Raw genomic sequence first — 18,582 nt, 5'->3', positions numbered from 1 at the left:
AGAGATGCCTTGTTGCTGTCTACTCAAGGTAGTTCACTTTTCATTTTTGTATATTGAAATGCCTGTTTTATTTTTTAATCCAAAATGTGGTTATTGGGATGGTTTCCTGTTCATCTTGATTCAAAGTGCTTTTAGTGCTGCTTCCCTTGGAAGGAGCATCCTTCTGTAAGCCTTGCTTTTCCTCCTGTGGGCTAGCAGAGGACAGTAGAGCAGCCAACATACAAAACTACTGTTTGTGTATGGCTAAAGATGGTGGTGATTTTATAGCATCCTGGATATTTCACATCCATGAAGTAGGGATTGGGGTTCTGCACCAGGTACTTCTTCTTGTGTTTCCTCTTCTCTTCTGGAGAGGGATGAAGAAAATTCTTTTCAAGAGGCATGTTCTCCTAGGTAGGTCATCACCAAGTGAAAGGTTGAAATGCCTCTTTGTTTCAACGTTGGTTAGCTCCACAAATGTTAATATTCTGAATCACACATATTACTTTATTTTTTTTCCTTTGAAGTATACTTTTATTTTATTAATTTTCAAGGGCATCAAAGGCTTAAATTAGCAGTTGCAATTACTACTAATTAATCAAATAATGGGGCTTTACATATACACTTTATGGAGGAGACTACTAGCTGATGTCAAACCTGCTAACTTTTCTTCCTGGAAACATAGCTCCACTACATTTTTAAGACTCCAGTGAAATTAGGAATGGTCATGTGACTGAGTTCTAGTCAGTGAGTTATGCACACAGTTAAAAATTTCTTTCCATGATTCTATGTTCATTTGTCTGGGTGGAATGGAAACAAATAATAGAGTGAACTTGAGAGCCAGGTGTTGGTGTGACCACAGGATGGAAGTATCCTGAGACTCTGCTTGGACTCGATGAATATTCAGCTAATAAGTGTGAAATCTTAGACTTAAACAAAGATTTTCTCACTCCAAATTATTATTATTATTACTATTTTGTCATTTGCCATGTTGTCAAATATGGTGATTTTACAGAATATTTGAAAGTTCAGTACCTAGAGTCAGAGAAACCTGCATTTACAATGATTCCAATACTTACTAGCTGTGTGGACTTGGGAACATTTCTTAATCTTTGCCTTTTTTTTTCTATCTATAAAATTGAAGTTATAACAGTTTTTACATTATAATGTAGGATTAGGTGAGAATATTTAAGTTAAAGGCTTACCAGAATTCTTTATACATAATAACCATAAACCAATGAGAGATTGTTTGATGTTTGATATGAAGTCCTCCAAAGAGTGTAAAATTTGGGAACTACCTTCTCTCTCCTAAATTACATACTCCTTTTGCCCATCTTTCTTCATTTATGTCAAGCTTTTTATATAAATCTATGGTTTTCAAATGGGTACATATCAAAATTCTCTCTTGGACTTTCTTCTTTAACAACAAAAAAGAAATAGAAAATTTAAAAATAACATCCAGAATTAAAAACAGAGTATCAGGGCTTCCCTGGTGGCGCAGTGGTTGAGAGTCCGCCTGCCGATGCAGGGGACACGGGTTCGTGCCCCGGTCTGGGAAGATCCCACATGCCGCGGAGTGGCTGGGCCCGTGAGCCATGGCCACTGAGCCTGTGCGTCCGGAGCCTGTGCTCCGCAACGGGAGAGGTCACAACAGTGAGAGGCCCGCATAACGCAAAAAAAAAAGAAAAAAGAAAAAAAAAAAAACAGAGTATCATGTTAAAATACATGTAACAAAGGTAGGTGGTGAAATATATATTCTCATATACATTACATTCTGTTTGGTAGCTTTGTAAATAGTGGAGAAATCACTGGTGGATGAAAGGTAGCATTTAAAGTTGTGTACTGAAATTGCTGTGATCATCAAGATGACAGCAGGTTATAAACTATTAAAATTTTTGAGATGCTCCTGTTTATCAATTTTATAGAGCCTTACCACATATTATTGAAGTTGAAATGAAAAATACTAGAGGAAATGGAAATAAACAGTAAATAGGACAAAGTCAGAATGACCCCAGCTGGGTGGAATATCTAGAGGGAGTACAGTAAGGGTTTGAGAAAAAGAACAAAAGTAAAGTACAAAGATGGCTTTTAGGTTATAATAAAAGCCAGTTTATTGAGCCTGAGGAATGGAGAATTTTTAAGGTACCTCAGACCTGTTGCATGTCTTTGGTACCTGTTGTATGACTTGGCTAGGTCACCTAAAGGAACTAGGGTAAACTGGATGCTTGGTACCTGCAAACTGCCTCATCTATTCTATTTGGTGATAATTTCAGGTCCTGGAGATGATAGAGCTCATTCTTACTGGGTGGTGGTTTTGGGAACTTTCCCTAATACTTCCTGCTTTTTCCCAAAGGGATAAGGCCCAATTAATGGGCTTGGCACTGGTATACAGGAGTTAAATCTCACACCAGCCTACTTTCATTCTTCATCTCAGTGATAATGACTGTTAACAGTCTGAGGTGTTTTTCCAAGTCTTTGGCTAAGTATTATATTTTCATAGGCAGTCAGTACATGACCATTGAATAAATGGATAAGAGCCATGAGGGCTGTAGGAAGAGGAAGGAAAACTAACATTTTATTGGGGATATATAATATTTCATGAACTTTATGATTTTTTAAAATTCAATATTCACAATTGCCTCATTATGTCCCTATTTTTAATGTGAGAGATGTTAGTGAAGTTAGTTACTTACCCAGGACCACACAGTGGGTGAATGGTAGAGTTCAGATGCAAAAAATGGGCTGTTTAAATTTAAGCTTTCAAATTCTGGCTCAGCTATGCAACCGTAGGCAAGTTATTTAAAATTTCTCACCTGTTTCTTCATCTGGAAACTGAGAATGATAACATTACCTCATAGGGCTTTTTCATGAATTTTAAATGGTTCTTTTAAAGTCCTTAGAACAGTACCAGGCACATAGTAAGCTGCATGAACTATTATTATTATTATTACTATTATTATGCTATGCCATGTTTCCTACTCACTACCACACCACTAAATGCCACCTCCCTTCTTCCTCACCACTAAAAATGCAGTTAGTTTTATTTTAACCTGTCTTTGTTGTATTTGGTGGGAGGTGGAAACTAATTTATGTTGAAGCCCTTCTACAAGCTCTGCACTGAGTGTTCTTGGTGATTTTGCAATGTTGTTCTGCTTGCATGTTACATATTAGGTACATAGGGTGGATATCACAGGCAAACCCTCATTAATTTCTCCTCTTTTTTCAGTACCTGGAAGTACTAAACTGCTGCCAGGTTTTTCTTCTTTGTTTATGTATCAATTCTCTGGCTTCCAGAACTTCGCATTTGCTGTTCCCTTGTTTTTGACATGAACGCTTCCAGGAAGTCACCCTTGACCCTCTAAGCTTAGTTTCTTCAATTCTATTGTACTTAGAGTTCATCTTAAGGGCAGGGACTGGATAGTTGTTTGCAATTGCATAAACTTAAAAAAAGTTTGTAAATAAAATCAATACTAAAAATAAATATATAAAATATTAAAATTAAATTTAATTAAAATAACATATAAATACTTAAAAAAATAAAATAACATTTACAGAATATTTAAACTAAGCTCTCTTATAGGTTCTTTAAAAATAAGCTTTCAAAATAAGAAATATAAATTTTCAAAGGATAGTAATCTATATTCATTGCATGTATCTGAGACTATTGTGTTGTATCAGGCTAGAAGAACTACATTTATTATAGAGAGTTCCACATATTTAGCAGTCTACTTGGTAAATATCACTAGATAGTTCTAATTCTTCAAATATGCAATAAGTATATTTATTTAATTGGCTGAACTCTATTCCTAAAAATTTAAAAATAGAAGTATTTTTTAAAAATCTAAAACTCATTAAATGGGAAAAAAGTTCTTCCTGCTTTCAACCTGTTTCTCTCAAATATGGTGAAATCAACTTTTAAGCCTCATCAAGTAATAATTTGTGGATTCTGCATAAGCAACATCAATTTTACTAATAGAGGTAATTTTGTCAGACTACTCTTTGAAAATAGAGGCATCTCACTGGCTTTGTGCCCCTTAGCAGTTATTAGATTGAGATAAGCACCATTTTGGAATTCAGAACTGGTGTCTGGGATCAAAATGAACATAGGATAATGATAATGTTAAATACTTATGGTTCCTAATGAGTTATATTTTTACAATGGGGCTTGAATTTCCCTGAGAGGAATATGATAGGGCCATATCCCCAATTACATTAAAGTTCACGTCATTGGAGGGTAATTTGTGAGAAATGCTGGCATAGATTTCTAATACCATTTGTGGTATCTAACTTCTAGAGATCTAAAATCTAAAACCCTTTCAAAAGTTTGGATTCATTTAAAACTGTCTTAGAAGTAAGTGATTTATGAGGGCCCTGGCTAATGACTATTTTGAAAAGGATTTCTTTTGAACACTCTGATGCTAATTATATCATGAATTACACTCAGATATGACCAGATAGCACCTCTCGGATTCTGAGTTTCTGAAATGCTGAATTTCTGTTCAAGAAGGTATGGTTGATAATTTAGAGTTTTTTTCTTTAACTATTAACCAGAATCTTTGGTATCTAGCTCCCAAAATAAACAAAAAGAAACAAATGAATAAAGTTACAAAAAGCAAGTTCATATCACTCTTTAAATTTTGTGCCTACTTAGTTATGTTAAATGGAGATTAATTAAGTTAAATGGCTGGGATTATTAAAAGTAAAAATAAAAGCTGTAATAATTAAAACCACCATCCATCTGTAGAACTCTTCATCTTGCAAAACTGAAACTCTGTACCCAGGAACAATAACTCCCCATTCACTCTGCCCCAAGACCTGCCAACCACCATTCCATTTTCTATCTCTATGACTTTGACTACTCTTGGTACTTCATATAAGTGGAATAATACAGATTTTGTCTTTTTGATTGGCTTATTTCCCTTAGCATGATGTCCTCAAGGTTTGAGCATATTGTAGCATGTCAGACTTTCCTTCTTTTTAAGGTTGAATTATATTCTATTGTATGTTTATACCACATTTTGCTTATTCATTCATGTCAGTGGACACTGGGTTGCTTTCCATGTTTTAGCTATGAATGCTGCTATGAACGTGGGTACACAAATATCTCTTGATGTAGTGATCATATTTGATGTTTAAGACCCTGCTTTCAATCCTTTAGGGTACTCATCCAGAAGTGAGATTGCTGGATCATATCTTAATTCTATTTTTAATTTTTTGAATAACTGCCATACTGTATTTTACAACACCTGTACCATTTTATATTCCCACCAACAGTGCACAATTGCCTCAATCCCTCCACATCCTCACCAACACTTGTTTTTATTTATTCTTTGCAACAGCCATCCTAATGAGTGTGAGTGGTTTTTCATTGTGGTTCTGATTTGCACTTCCTTAATGATTATTGATGCTGAACATCTTTTCATGTGTTTATTGGCTATTAATATATCTTATTTGGAGAAATGTCTATTCAAGTTTTTTTGCCCATTTATGAATCAGGTTGTTTTTGTTGTTGTTGAGTTTCAGGAGTTCTCTATATATCCTGGATATTAATCCCTTACCATATATATGATTTATAAATAGTCTCTCCCATTCAGTAGGCTGACTTTTCACTCTGTTGGTACACCAGTTTTAATTTTCATAAAGATCAATTTGTCTATTTGTCCTTTTGTTACCTACCTGTGTCTTTGGTGTCATATCCAAGCTATGTCTTTGGATCTAAAGTGAGCCTCTTACAGGACTTACTTCTGCTATCTTGCTGTTTGTTTTCTATATGTCTTCCAGCTTTCTTATCCCTAATTTCTGTCTCTTTGTATTTAGTTGACATTTTTTTTGGCTGCATGGGTCTTAGTTGCTGTGCAGGCTTTTTCTAGTTGTGCCAAGCAGGGTCTACTCTTCGTTGCAATGTGCGGGGTTCTTATTGTGGTGGCTTCTCTTATTGTGGAGCACAGGCTCCAGGCGTGCGGGCTTCAGTAGTTGCAGCACGCAGGCCCTGGGGCGTGTGGGCTTCAGTAGTTGTGGCGCGTGAGCACAGTAGTTGTGGCTCGCAGGCTCTAAAGCGCAGGCTCAGTAGTTGTGGCGTACGGGCTTACTTGCTCCTCGGCATGTGGAATCTTCCTGGACCAGGGATCAAACCCATGTCCCCTGCATTGGTAAGCGGATTCTTAACCACTGCGCCACCAGGGAAGTCCCTAGTTAATTTTTATCGTGAAATATTTTAGTTCATTTCTCATTTCCTTATGTGCATATTCTGTAGCTATTTTCTTTATGGTTGCCATGGAGAGTACATTTAATATACTAAAGCTAACACACTAATTTGAATTTATTATAACTTAACCTCGGTAACATACAAAACCTCTGCTCATTTACAGATATGAACCCACTCCTTTCAGTTTTCTTTTCTTTTTTTTGCTGTGAATGTACTTTATATATTTTTTTTGAATTTTTTTTATACAGCAGGTTCTCATTAGTTATTTATTTTATACATATTAGAGTATATATGTCAATCCCAATCTCCCAATTCATCCCACGACCACCACCACCCCCATCCCCCACTTTCCCCCTTGGGGTCCATATGTTTGTTTTCTACATCTGTGTCTCTATTTCTGCATTGCAAACCAGTCCATCTGTATGATTTTTCTAGATTCCACATATATGTGCTAATATAAAATATTTGTTTTTCTCTTTCTGACTTACTTCACTCTGTACGACAGTCCTAGGTCCATCCTCATCTCTACAAATCACCCAATTTTGTTCCTTTTTATGGGTGACTAATATTCCATTGTATATACATCTTCTTTATCCATTTGTCTGACGATGGGCATTCAGGTTGCTTTCATGACCTGGCTATTGTAAACAGTGCTGCAATGAAGAGTGGGGTGCATGTGTCTTTTTGAATTATAGTTTTCTGTGGGTATATGCCCAGTAGTGGGATTGCTGGGTCATATGGTAATTCTATTTTTAGTTTTATAAGGAACCTCCATACTGTTCTCCATAGTGAGAACATAGCTGTATCAATTTATGTTCCCACCAACAGTGCAAAAGTGTTTCCTTTTCTCCACATGCTCTCCAGCATTTGTTGTTTGTAGATTTTCTGATGATGCCCATTCTAACTGGTGTGAGGTGATACCTCATTGTAGTTTTGATTTGCATTTCTTTAATAATTAGTGACGTTGAGCAGCTTTTCAACATCATCTTGGCCATTTGTATGTCTTCTTTGGAGAAATGTCTATTTATGTCTTCTGCCCATTTTTGGATTGTGTTATTTGTTTTTTTTTGATATTGAGCTGCATGAGCTGTTTATATACTTTGGAGATTAATCCTTTGCCCATTGATTTGTTTGCAAATATTTTCTCCCATTCTGAGGGTTGTCTTTTCATCTTGTTTATAGTATCTTTGTTGTGCAAAAGCTTTTAAGTTTCACTAGGTCCCATTCGTTTATTTTTGTTTTTATTTCCATTACTTTAGGAGGTGGGTCAAAAAAGATCTTGCTGTAATTTATATCAAAGAGTGTTCTTCCTATGTTTTCCTCTAAGAGTTTTATAGCGTCCAGTCTTACATTTAGGTTTTTAATCCATTTTGAGTTTATTTTTTTGTATCGAGTTAGGGAGTGTTCTAATTTCATTCTGTTACAATGTAGCTGTCCAGTTTTCCCAGTACCACTTATTGAAAAGTCTGTCTTTTCTCCATTGTATATCTTTGCCCCCTTTGTCATAGATTAGTTGACCATAGGTGCATGGGTTTATCTCTGGGCTTTCTATCCTGTTCCATTGATCTATATTTCTGTTTTTGTGTCAGTACCATATTGTCTTGATTACTGTAGCTTTGTAGTATAGTCTGAAGTCAGGGAGACTGATTCCTCCAGCTACATTTTTTTCCCTCAAGATTGCTTTGGCTATTCGGGATCTTTTGTGTTTCCATACAAATTTTAATATTTTTTGTTCTAGTTCAGTAAAAAAAATGCCACTGGTAATTTGATAGGCATTGCATTGAATCTGTAGATTGTTTTGGGTAGTATATTCATTTTCACAATATTGACTCTTCCAATCCAAGAATATGGTATATCTCTCCATATCTTTGTGTCATCTTTGATTTCTTTCATCAGTGTCTTATACTTTTCTGAGTAAAGGTCTTTTACATCCTGAGGTAGGTTTATTCTTAGGTATTTTATTCTTTTTGTTGCAATGGTGAATGGGATTGTTTCCTTAATTTCTCTTTCTTGTTGTTAGGGTATAGGAATGCAAGAGATATCTGTGTACTAATTTTGTATCCTGAAACTTTATGAAATTCGTTGATTAGCTCTAGTAGTTTTCTGGTAGCATCTTAAGGATTCTCTACGTATAATATCATGTCATCCATAAAGAGTGACAGTGTTACTTCTTCTTTTCCAATTTGTATTTCTTTTTCTTCTCTGATTGCCTTGGCTAGGACTTCTAAAACTATGTTAAATAACAGTGGTGAGAGTGAACATCCTTGTCTTGTTCCTGATCTTAGAGGAAACGCTTTCAGTTTTTCACCATTGAGAATGATGTTTTCTGTGGGTTTGTTGTATAGGGCCTTTATTATTAGAGGTAGGTTCCCACTATGCCCACTTTCTGGAGAGTGTTTATCATAAATGGATGTTGAATTTTGTCAAAAGCTTTTACTGCATCTGTTGAGATGATCATATGATTTTTCTTCTTCAATTTGTTAATATGGTATATCACATTGATTGATTTGCATATACTGAAGAATCCTTGCATCCCTGAGATAAATCCCACTTGATCATGGTGTATGATCCTTTTAATGTGTTGTTGGATTCTGTTTTCTAGTATTTTGTTGAGGATTTTTGCATCTAAATTCATCAGTGATATTGGTCTCTAATTTTATTTTTTTGTAGTATCTTTGTCTGGTTTTGGTATCAGGGTGATGGTGGCCTCATAGATTGAGTTTGGGAGTATTCCTTCCTCTGCAATTTTCTGGAAGAGTTTGAGAAGGATGGGTATTAGCTCTTCTCTAAATGTTTGATAGAATTCACCTGTGAAACTATCTTGCCCTGGACTTGTTTGCTGGAAACTTTTTAATCACTGTTTCAAATTCATTACTTGTGATTTGTCTGTTCATATTTTCTATATCTTCCTGGTTCAGTCTTGGAAAGCTATACCTTACTAATAATTTTTCCATTTCTTCCAGGTTGTCCATTTCATTGGCATAGAGTTGCTTGTAGTAGTCTCTTAGGATGCTTTGTATTTCTGTGGTATCCATTGTAACTTCTCCATTTTCATTTCTAATTTTATTGATTTGAGTCCTCTCCCTCTCTTTCTTGATGAGACTGGCTAAAAGTTTATCAATTTTGTTTTTCTCAGAGAACCAGCTTTTAGTTTTATTGATCTTTGCTATTGTTTTCTTTGTTTCTATTTCATTTATTTCTGCTCTGATCTTTATGCTTTCTTTCCTTCTACTAAATTTGGGTTTTGTTTGCTCTTCTTTCTCTATTTCCTTTAGGTGTAAGCTTAGATTATTTGAGATTTTGCTTGTTTCTTGAGGTAGGATTGTATAGCCATAAAATTCCCTCTTAGAACTGCTTTTGCTGCATCCCATAGGTTTTGGATCATAATGTTTTTGTTGTCATTTGTCTCTAGGTATTTTTTTATTTCCTCTTTGATTTCTTCAGTGATCTCTTGGTTATTTATTAATGTATTGTTTAGCCTCCATGTGTTTGTTTTTTACTTTTTTTCCCTGTAAGTCATTTCTAATCTCATAGTGTTGTGGTCAGAAAAGATGCTTGATATGTTTTCTTAAATTTACTGAGGCTTGATTTGTGACCCACGATGTGATCTGTCCTGGAGACTGTTCCATGTGCACTTGAGAAGAAAGTGTAATCTGCTGTTTTGGGATGGAATGTCCTATAAATATCAATTAAATCTTTCTGGTCTATTGTGTTATTTAAAGTTTGTGTTTCCTTATTAGTTTTCTGCCCAGATGATCTGTCCATTGGTGTAAGTGAGGTGTATAATCCCCCACTATTATTGTGTTACTGTCGATTTCCTCTTTTATAGCTGTTAGCAGTAGCCTTATGTATTGAGGTGCTCCTAAGTTGGGTGCATAAATATTTACAATTGTTATATCTTCTTCTTGGATTGATCCCTTGATCATTATGTAGTGTCCTTCCTTGTCTCTTGTAACATTCTTTAAAGTCTGTTTTATCTGATATGAGTATTGCTACTCCAGCTTTCTTTTGATTTCCATTTGCATGGAATATCTTTTTCCATCCCCTCACTTTCAGTCTGTATGTGTCCCTAGGTCTGAAGTGGGTCTCTTGTAGACAGCATATATATGGGTCTTGTTTTTGTATCCATTCAGTCAGTCTATGTCTTTTGGTTGGAGCATTTAATCCATTTACATTTAAGGTAATTATCGATAAGTATATTCCTATTACCATTTTCTTAATTGTTATGGTTTTGTTTTTGTAGGTCTTTTTCTTCTCTTGTATTTCCCACTTAGAGAAGTTTCTTTAGCATTTGTTGTAGAGCTGGTTTGGTGGTGCTGAATTCTCTTAGCTTTTGCTTTTTTGTAAAGCTTTTGATTTCTCCATCAAATCTGAATGAGAACCTTGCTGGGTAGCGTAATCTTGGTTGTAGGTTCTTCCTTTTTATCATTTTAAATATATCATGCCACTCCCTTCTGGCTTGTAGAGTTTCTGCTGAGAAATTGGCAGTTAACCTTATGGGAGTTCCCTTGTATGTTATTTGCCATTTTTCCCTTGTTGCTTTTAATAATTTTTCTTTGTCTTTAATTCTTGTCAATTTGATTACTATGTGTCTCGGCGTGTTTCTCCTTGGGTTTATCCTGCCTGGGACTCTCTGCGCTTCCTGGACTTGGGTGGCTATTTCCTTTACCATGTTAGGGAGGTTTTCAACTATAATCTCTTCAAATATTTTCTCGGGTCCTTTCTCTCTCTCTTCTCCTTCTGGGACCCCTATATTGCAAATGCTGGTGCATTTAATATTGTCCCATAGGTCTCTTAGGCTCTCTTCATTTCTTTTCATTCTTTTTTCTATATTCTGTTCCGTGGCAGTGATTTCCACCATTCTTTCTTCCAGGTCCCTTATCTGTTCTTCTGTCTCAGTTATTCTGCTATTGATTCCTTCTAGTGTATTTTTCATTTCAGTTATTGCATTGTTCATCTCTGTTTGTTCTTTAATTCTTCTAGGTCTTTGTTAAACATTTCTTGCAACTTCTCGTCTTTGCCTTCATTCTTTTTCCAAGGTCCTGGATCATCTTCACTATCATTATTCTGAATTCTTTTTCTCGAAGGTTGCCTATCTCCACTTCATTTAGTTTTTTTTCTGGGCTTTTATCTTGTTCTTTCATCTGGTATATAGTCCCCTGCCTTTTCATTTTGTCTGTCTTTCAAGCATTTGAAAGAATGTGAATATGGTTTTCTTTCCACAGGCTGCAGGACTGTAGTTCTTCTTGCTTCTACTGTCTGCCCTCTGGTGGATGAGGCTATCTAAGATGCTTGTGCAAGCTTCCTGAGGGGTGGGACTGGTGGTGTGTAAAGCTGGGTGTTGCCTTGGTGGGCAGAGCTTTAATCCACTTATCTGCTGATGAGTGGGGGTGAGTTCCCTCCCTGTGGTTGTTTGGCCTGAGGCAATCCAGCACTGGAGCTTAGAGGCTCTTTGCTGGGGCTAATGGTGGACTCCATGAGGGCTCACGCCAAGGAGTATTTCCCAGAACTGCTGCCAGTGTCCTTTTCCCCATGGTGATGCACAGCTGCCCCCTCTGCTTCTGCGGGAGACCCTCCAAGTCAAGCAGATAGGTCTGGTTCAGTCTCCTATGGGGTCAGTGCTCCTTGCCCCTGGGTCCTGATGCACACACTACTTTGTGTGTGCCCTCCAAGAGTGGAGTCTATGTTTCCCCCAGTCCTGTTGAAGTCCTGCAATCAAATCAAGTTTTGCCTTCAAAGCCTGATTCTCTGGGAATTCCTCCTCCCATTGCCAGTGGATTGGGAAGGCTGATATGGGGCTCAGAATCTTCACTCCAGTGGTGGACTTCTGTGGTATAATTGTTCTCCAGTTTGTGAGTCACCTACCCAGCAGTTATGTGATTTGATTTTATTGTGATTGTGCCCCTCCTACCATCTCACTGTGGCTTCTCCTTTGTCTTTGGATGCGGGGTATTTTTTTTGGCAAGTTCCAGTGTCTCCCTGTCAATGACTGTTCAGCAGTTAGTTGTGATTCTGGTGTTCTCGCAAGAGGGAGTGAGCACATGTCCTTCTACTCTGCCATCTTGAACCAATCTTCACTCCTTTCAGTTACTGATGTCGAAAAATTACATTGTATGTCCAAAAACATAAACCAGAAAAATTTTAGTGCACTAATCTTTTAAATTCTATAGAAAACAATATGTAGAGTTACAAACCAAAGTTACACTAATACTAGATTTTAGTCTAATATTTTTTTTTTAAAGTATTAGTATGTTAAATTGTGTAAAAACAAAAAGTGGTGCCACAGATCATTGTTTTAATACTAGCTTTTATAACTGCATATGTATTTACCTTCACAAGATCTTTATTCCTTCATACAGCTTTGAGTTACTGTCTAGTGTCCTTTCATTTTAAACTGTAAAACTTCATTTAGGGCTTCTTGCAAGGCATGTCTAATGATAATAAACTCCCTCAGTTATTGTTTAACTGGGACTGTTTTAATTTCTTCCTTATATTTGAAAGACAGTTTTGTTGGATATAGGAGTCTTAGTTGACTTTTTTTTTTTTTTTCTTTTAGCACCTTGAATATCACCTCACTGACTTCTGGCCTCCAAAGTTTCTGATGAGAAAGCTACTGGTGATCCTTGTACATGATGAGTCACTATTCTCTTTCTGCTTTCAGGATTCTCTTTGTCTTTGTTTTAAAATGCTTCCATTTTATGGTATCTTAATGTGGGTCCCTTTGAGTTCATCTACTTGTTGTTCATTGAGCTACTTGGATATTTATAGTCACATCTTTCACCAAATTTGGAAAGATTTTGGCCATTGTCTCTTCAAATAATCTCTCTGCCTCTTTCTCTTTCTCTTGTCCTTGTGGGAGTCCCACAATACATATGTTGGTCTGGTTGATGGTATTCCATAGGTACCTCAGGTTTTATTCACTTTCCTTCAGTCATTTTTCTTTCTGTTTCTCAGAAGATAATTTCAGTTTTGCTTTATTAAATTTATTGATTCTTTCTTCTGTCTGCTCAAAACTGCCTTTGAATCCCTATAGTGTATTTTTTATTTCTGTTATTGTACTTTTTCAGCCCTATAATTGTTTGTTTGTTTGTTTGTTTTTTTAGGTTTTCAGTCTCTTTATTGATATTTCCATTTTGTTCATACATCATTTTCATGACTTTCCCACTTCTTCCTTAGTTATTTGAATATCTTTAGGATGCTGTTTTAAAGTCTTTGTCTAGCAGATTTGTTGTCTAGTCTTCTTCAGGGACAGTTTCTATTGGTTTATTTTTTACTATGATTGGTTCATATTTCCTTGGGGTTTTTTGCATGCTTTGTGATTTTTCTTGAAAACTGGACATGTGAATTGAATAATGTAATAACCCTGGAAGTCAGATTATCCTCCTTTCCGAGAGTTTGTTGGGTTTTATTTATTTTGTTTTATTTTTGATTGATGCAGGTTGTCTCTGTGCTGAGGTGTAAACCTAAGGTTTTCTTAGGTCCTTTCTGAGCCTGTGCCTTTCCCTCAGCATTTATAGTGACTCTGTAATTTACGCCATATATTCAGTTGCTTTTGAATGTCCTAATACTTCCAAAAGAGGAAAAAAGGAAAAATAAAGTAAGAAGGGAAGCACACCAGCCCCTAAATCCCCCAGAAATCACTTCAGTCAAAGGGAAGTGTTCGAAACAATGAAGGGTGGGTAGTGCAATAAAGGCTGCCCACTTCTGTGACTGCAACTCCACGGTGAGAAGGAGCAATCAGTGTTCAGAACACAGATCCCCAGTATTTGTAGGACAGGGTCCTTATTTCCCACCCTGCTTCCTGCAAGCTTCATGCAAGCTTCTCCAGGAATACATGCACAGCTGCCTGCTATTAGGCTAGGTGGTGGGAATGTTATCCATTAATAAACTAAGAGCTGAAATTGACTGAAATTAACTGAAATTCACCACCCAAGATTTCCCCTGGAAGTTGCAAGTCTTCAAAAGACCCCAGAGTCCCAAAATAGTTACTTCAGACAGTTCTGCCAGTGTAGTTGTTGTCTAGGTGGGAAGATGGATTGTTGGTGCTTCCTATTCCACCATCTTGTCAGACTCCAAGTTCTTTTCAATTAAATTCTTAAGTATATAAAGTGGGGATAATGACAAATGCTTGTCCTCCCAGGATTAATATAAGGATGAAATGAAGTAATGCATATAGTACATAGAAAGTATGCAATGAAGAAATATATATCTCTATGATATCATTCCTATTATATTCATTGTAGTAGACAGTATTATTACTCACAAGTATTCATTTTCCCTTTGATATTAGGCTTGACCATGTGCCTTGCTTTGACCAATGAAATATGGATGGAATTGGCATGTGTCTATTCTGGACAAAAGCTTTAAGAGCCAGCATGAGGTCCTATTTCCTGTTTCTTTCTGCCATCATGACCAATAGTGTGGGGAAGCCTAGGTCCTAGAGTAAATATTATGTGAAGTTGGGTCATTCCTAACCTACAATAGACTTGTCATATGTGCAAGAGGAAAACATTTGTTTTACAAGTTAAAGAGATTCTGGAACTTGTATATTATTACAACATAATCTAGTCTATTCTTAGTGATACACTTTCTCTTCCTCTCGACAACTTCTTACAATTGTATGATGAGTGACACAGAATTTTTGTTATTCTACATCTGCCACAAAAGAAGGAAGTAGAGTGCCCTTACCTAAAGTGGCCTCTGAAAATTTCAAATACAATACGGGATTAGGAAGACCTTCTTTGGCTGACTTAAGAACATCATGAGCACTAAACACATTGTATCTATGAAATATTCCCAGGTGGAATCAGCTTAATCATTTGCAAATTAAGAACTGTGGGTATTTCCCTCTAGCTGAGGAGGAGACAAGCTAGGCAAATCCTGTTTATGAACATTCAGACTAGTATGGGAAATCTCTCAATGTGTGGCAGACTTCAGCAGAATGAGGTTTTGAAATTAAATACTTACAGTAAACTAAAGAATGTTGGAAACTAAAATACAATTTTTAACGTAACAAATACAGTTGCAACTTACAGATGAAACCAGAATATTCTGTGGAAAAATTAGGTGGAAGAGATGTAATAACAAAAGAAAAGTACTAATAAATAGCATTTATTGAGCATTTAGAATGGCCTGGTTTTGCTTTTCATGATATCATTCAATTCTCTCTTCAAGCATAGGAAGTAAATACTTTAAAATCTAATTTTGTAGATGAATTCAAGTTTAGAAAAGTTATGGAAGTTGTCTAAGTTTACATAACTGGCAAATAGAAGACAGAAGATATGCACCCAAGGCTATCTCACTTCAAAGTCAAGATCTCCTTTATTTACTTGATATATTTACCGTCTCTCTAACGTAGAACAGTTAAGTTAGTCTGAGAATTAATAGATTTCTTAAGGAGGATCAGAGTCTGGATTAGTTTATCAAAGTAGCCTTAAGGAGAAAAGTTTATTATGGTTAATGTAAGCCTTGCATTTTTAGAAGGTCCTTTTCTGCTGCATAGGTGTTAAAAAAAAAAATTTGACTCCATCTAGAGTGACAAAGAGGAAGCCCATCATTAAATGCTGTATTTCATGAGCAGTCTTATATAATTTATATCCATTATATAATAATATTGCTTTAGATATAGGTTTAGATATAGATGTAGATATATAGATAAAACCTGCCCTATAGTTCACTCCTCCAAATACATGTTTTATATAGATGAAAACAATGTCAAATAATCTCTTTCTAATTTTGCTACACTCCATTTCAACAATTTCAAAGTATTCTGATACTTAAAGTATGTTAACTTGAAGTCACCTGAATAAAAATATTAAAGTACCTTTTAATTTGTCTGTTTTCTTCATTGCTTTAGCTTTAATACTTTGAACAGTGCCCAACACTATATATATATATATATATATATATATATATATATATATATATATATATATATATATACAGTAGTGTCTGGCAATAATATTTATTGAATGAATGAACAAATAAGTAAACTATGATGATCAGTTTAGTTTGTAGTGCTACCTGAAACACGGTATTCATTGGCTATCTATATATATCAAGACTAGCCTTACCCTCGTTAGAGTCGGGTATCTGTCTCATTTACACAGAGAAATGGGCCCACACTAGCTCATAAAAATTGGGTATAATATATATTTATGTTTTTGCTTTAGGTTGTAAAATAAGCATATGCACTTAAGGTCTAAACAAAATGTTTAAAAAATGGAAATAAATGATAAAACATATATCAGTATGGAAAAATAGAAGGGAGTCAAGAGTGGAAAAATATGTCAGTGAGAATCCTGGAAAACAGAAAGCTTATGAAAGCATGTTGATGGATGGAACAGCTGAAAGCATGCATAAGGATGTTTCATGAGAGACTGTTTTCCCAGGGAAAGATATAGATAGTTCATTCTTAGAGCAGCTGTTTTAAAGGGTGGAAGAAAAGAGATGTAGTTTAAAACAGAGGTAGTCGAAGGTCTGTCTCCAGAACAGCTGTGCTAGTCAGCCCTTTATTCCAATTCTCCCTTTCTGCTTGCATACTGGAATTTACCTCAAAATAAAACAATGTATAAAGAAATGAAAATAACTGCCTTGGGAGAACTAAAGAATGGTGAGTGTTGCCATCACAAAATAAAGTACTTTTTATGTTGTATCAGAGAAAATAAGGTACATCCTTCCCATTGGTTCCCTGCCCCCAACAATAAAGTAAGCCTCCTTTACAACAAAGTTATCTCATGTGGATAGAGGAGCCATTTAGTTTTGCATTCAGGGGAAAGACCTTCTGAAAAAAGGAACTGTATATACCACAGTGAAGGAATCACATGCAAGTTTGCTGGGTAAATCTACCTTTTGAACATGAAAGCAATTTAATACACTCAGGTAAAAAGAAACTCAACCACATAAAAAAGAAAGTTAAAGTAAACAAACTGCTCTGGAAGAAACATAAGTTATAAGGCACAGGAGAAATAAACAAAACAAAAGCATAATTTTTAGGATTAGAGGAATTTGAGCTGTTATATCTGTAATAGAGGATAGTAAGTTATGAAATAAAAAATAAAACACAAAATGGGTGTGAAGGGCTTCTCTGGTGGCGCGGTGGTTGAGAGTCCGCCTGCTGATGCAGGGGACATGGGTTCGTGCCCCGGTCCGGGAAGATCCCACATGCCACAGAGCGGTTGGGCCCATGAGCCATGGCCGCTGAGCCTGCGCGTCCGGAGCCTGTGCTCCGCAACGGGAGAGGTCACAACAGTGAGAGGCCCACACACCGCAAAAAAGAAAAATGGGTGTGAAAATTTATTTAAACATAATTTTAAGTTTTTAAATTAGATGAATTAAGATAAAGACAAGACATTTCTGAGAACACAGATCAAAATAACAAATAGTTTAAAATACGAATAATTACAATTATACTAATAACATTTCCAGGAAGAAAAAACAGGAGAAAAAAGGGAGGTAAGAAAAGCCAGAGAAATAACCAAGGATATTTACAAAACCTAAAAAAGAGTCATACATTTTTAGATCTAGATAATATAAAAATCACACCTACACTCACTATGATTAAGATTTTCAAATACCAAAGGAAAAAAAAAAATCCTAAAACAAAATCTAGAAAGAAATGACACTCAAAAAGATTGGAATTACCAACATAGGATATTTAGACTGCAATGAGTATTATATCTGCAATATTTAATTGAAGGAAACTTAATCTTAAAACTAAATTTATATATACAGACAAATTATCAATCAAATGTAAATATACAATTAAGGACATACAAGGAATCAGAAAACTAATCATCCATATATACTTTCTGAGGAAGTAACTTGAGAATATACTCCAGGCAAGCTAATGAAGAAAGAAGAAAAAGTACACAGTCGCATGACTGGTTGATTGATTCTAAAAGTTGAAAACCAACAAACAGAAGGTACATTAACATGACAGTCATGTGTACAAAAGAAAATGTATATCATTATTGACAGCATGATAAGAAAGGTATAATTGACAAGTGAGGAGGTCAAAGTGGGAAGGAGCCTTGACAGGAAAGAACAGAGATACTTTTATGTTGCATAAAAATATCAGAGACATAATGTTTAAAGGTCTTAGCAAAATAAACCAACTTTTAAGTTTATTATCCCACTTTACCAATGTTTTCAATAGTGGAACTAAAAATATCTATATCTCTCAGGTTAGGAAATTCAAGTTAGCAAAAAGGAAGAAGGAAATAAAGTGAAGTATAATGAGCTAAATCCTCATATTTCATAATAGGAGTCAACTGAGATTGTTAAAAGAAAGAGAAGAATAATCACATTATTTAATGTTTGAAAAGTAACCATGAGAAAAGAAAATATCAATAGTTGCAAGTACTTGTCTCTGAGATGGAGCTATAAATATGGAAGGA

The 18,582-nt window shown here is 35.6% G+C and overlaps 1 long non-coding RNA gene and 1 pseudogene across 2 annotated transcripts in view; both read right to left on the bottom strand.

Annotated features, from left to right (window-relative positions):
• The window catches only part of LOC115845798 (uncharacterized), a 428,126-nt gene that overhangs the window by 174,970 nt on the left and 234,574 nt on the right, over window positions 1–18,582 (bottom strand). The window lies entirely within an intron of this gene.
• Window positions 132–383, bottom strand: LOC115845797 (small ribosomal subunit protein eS27-like; annotated as a pseudogene).

Source organism: Globicephala melas, chromosome 16 (genome assembly GCF_963455315.2).
Source record: "Globicephala melas chromosome 16, mGloMel1.2, whole genome shotgun sequence".
Taxonomy (NCBI): Eukaryota; Metazoa; Chordata; class Mammalia; order Artiodactyla; family Delphinidae; genus Globicephala; species Globicephala melas.
This window is presented reverse-complemented; position numbering and strand designations above follow the sequence as displayed.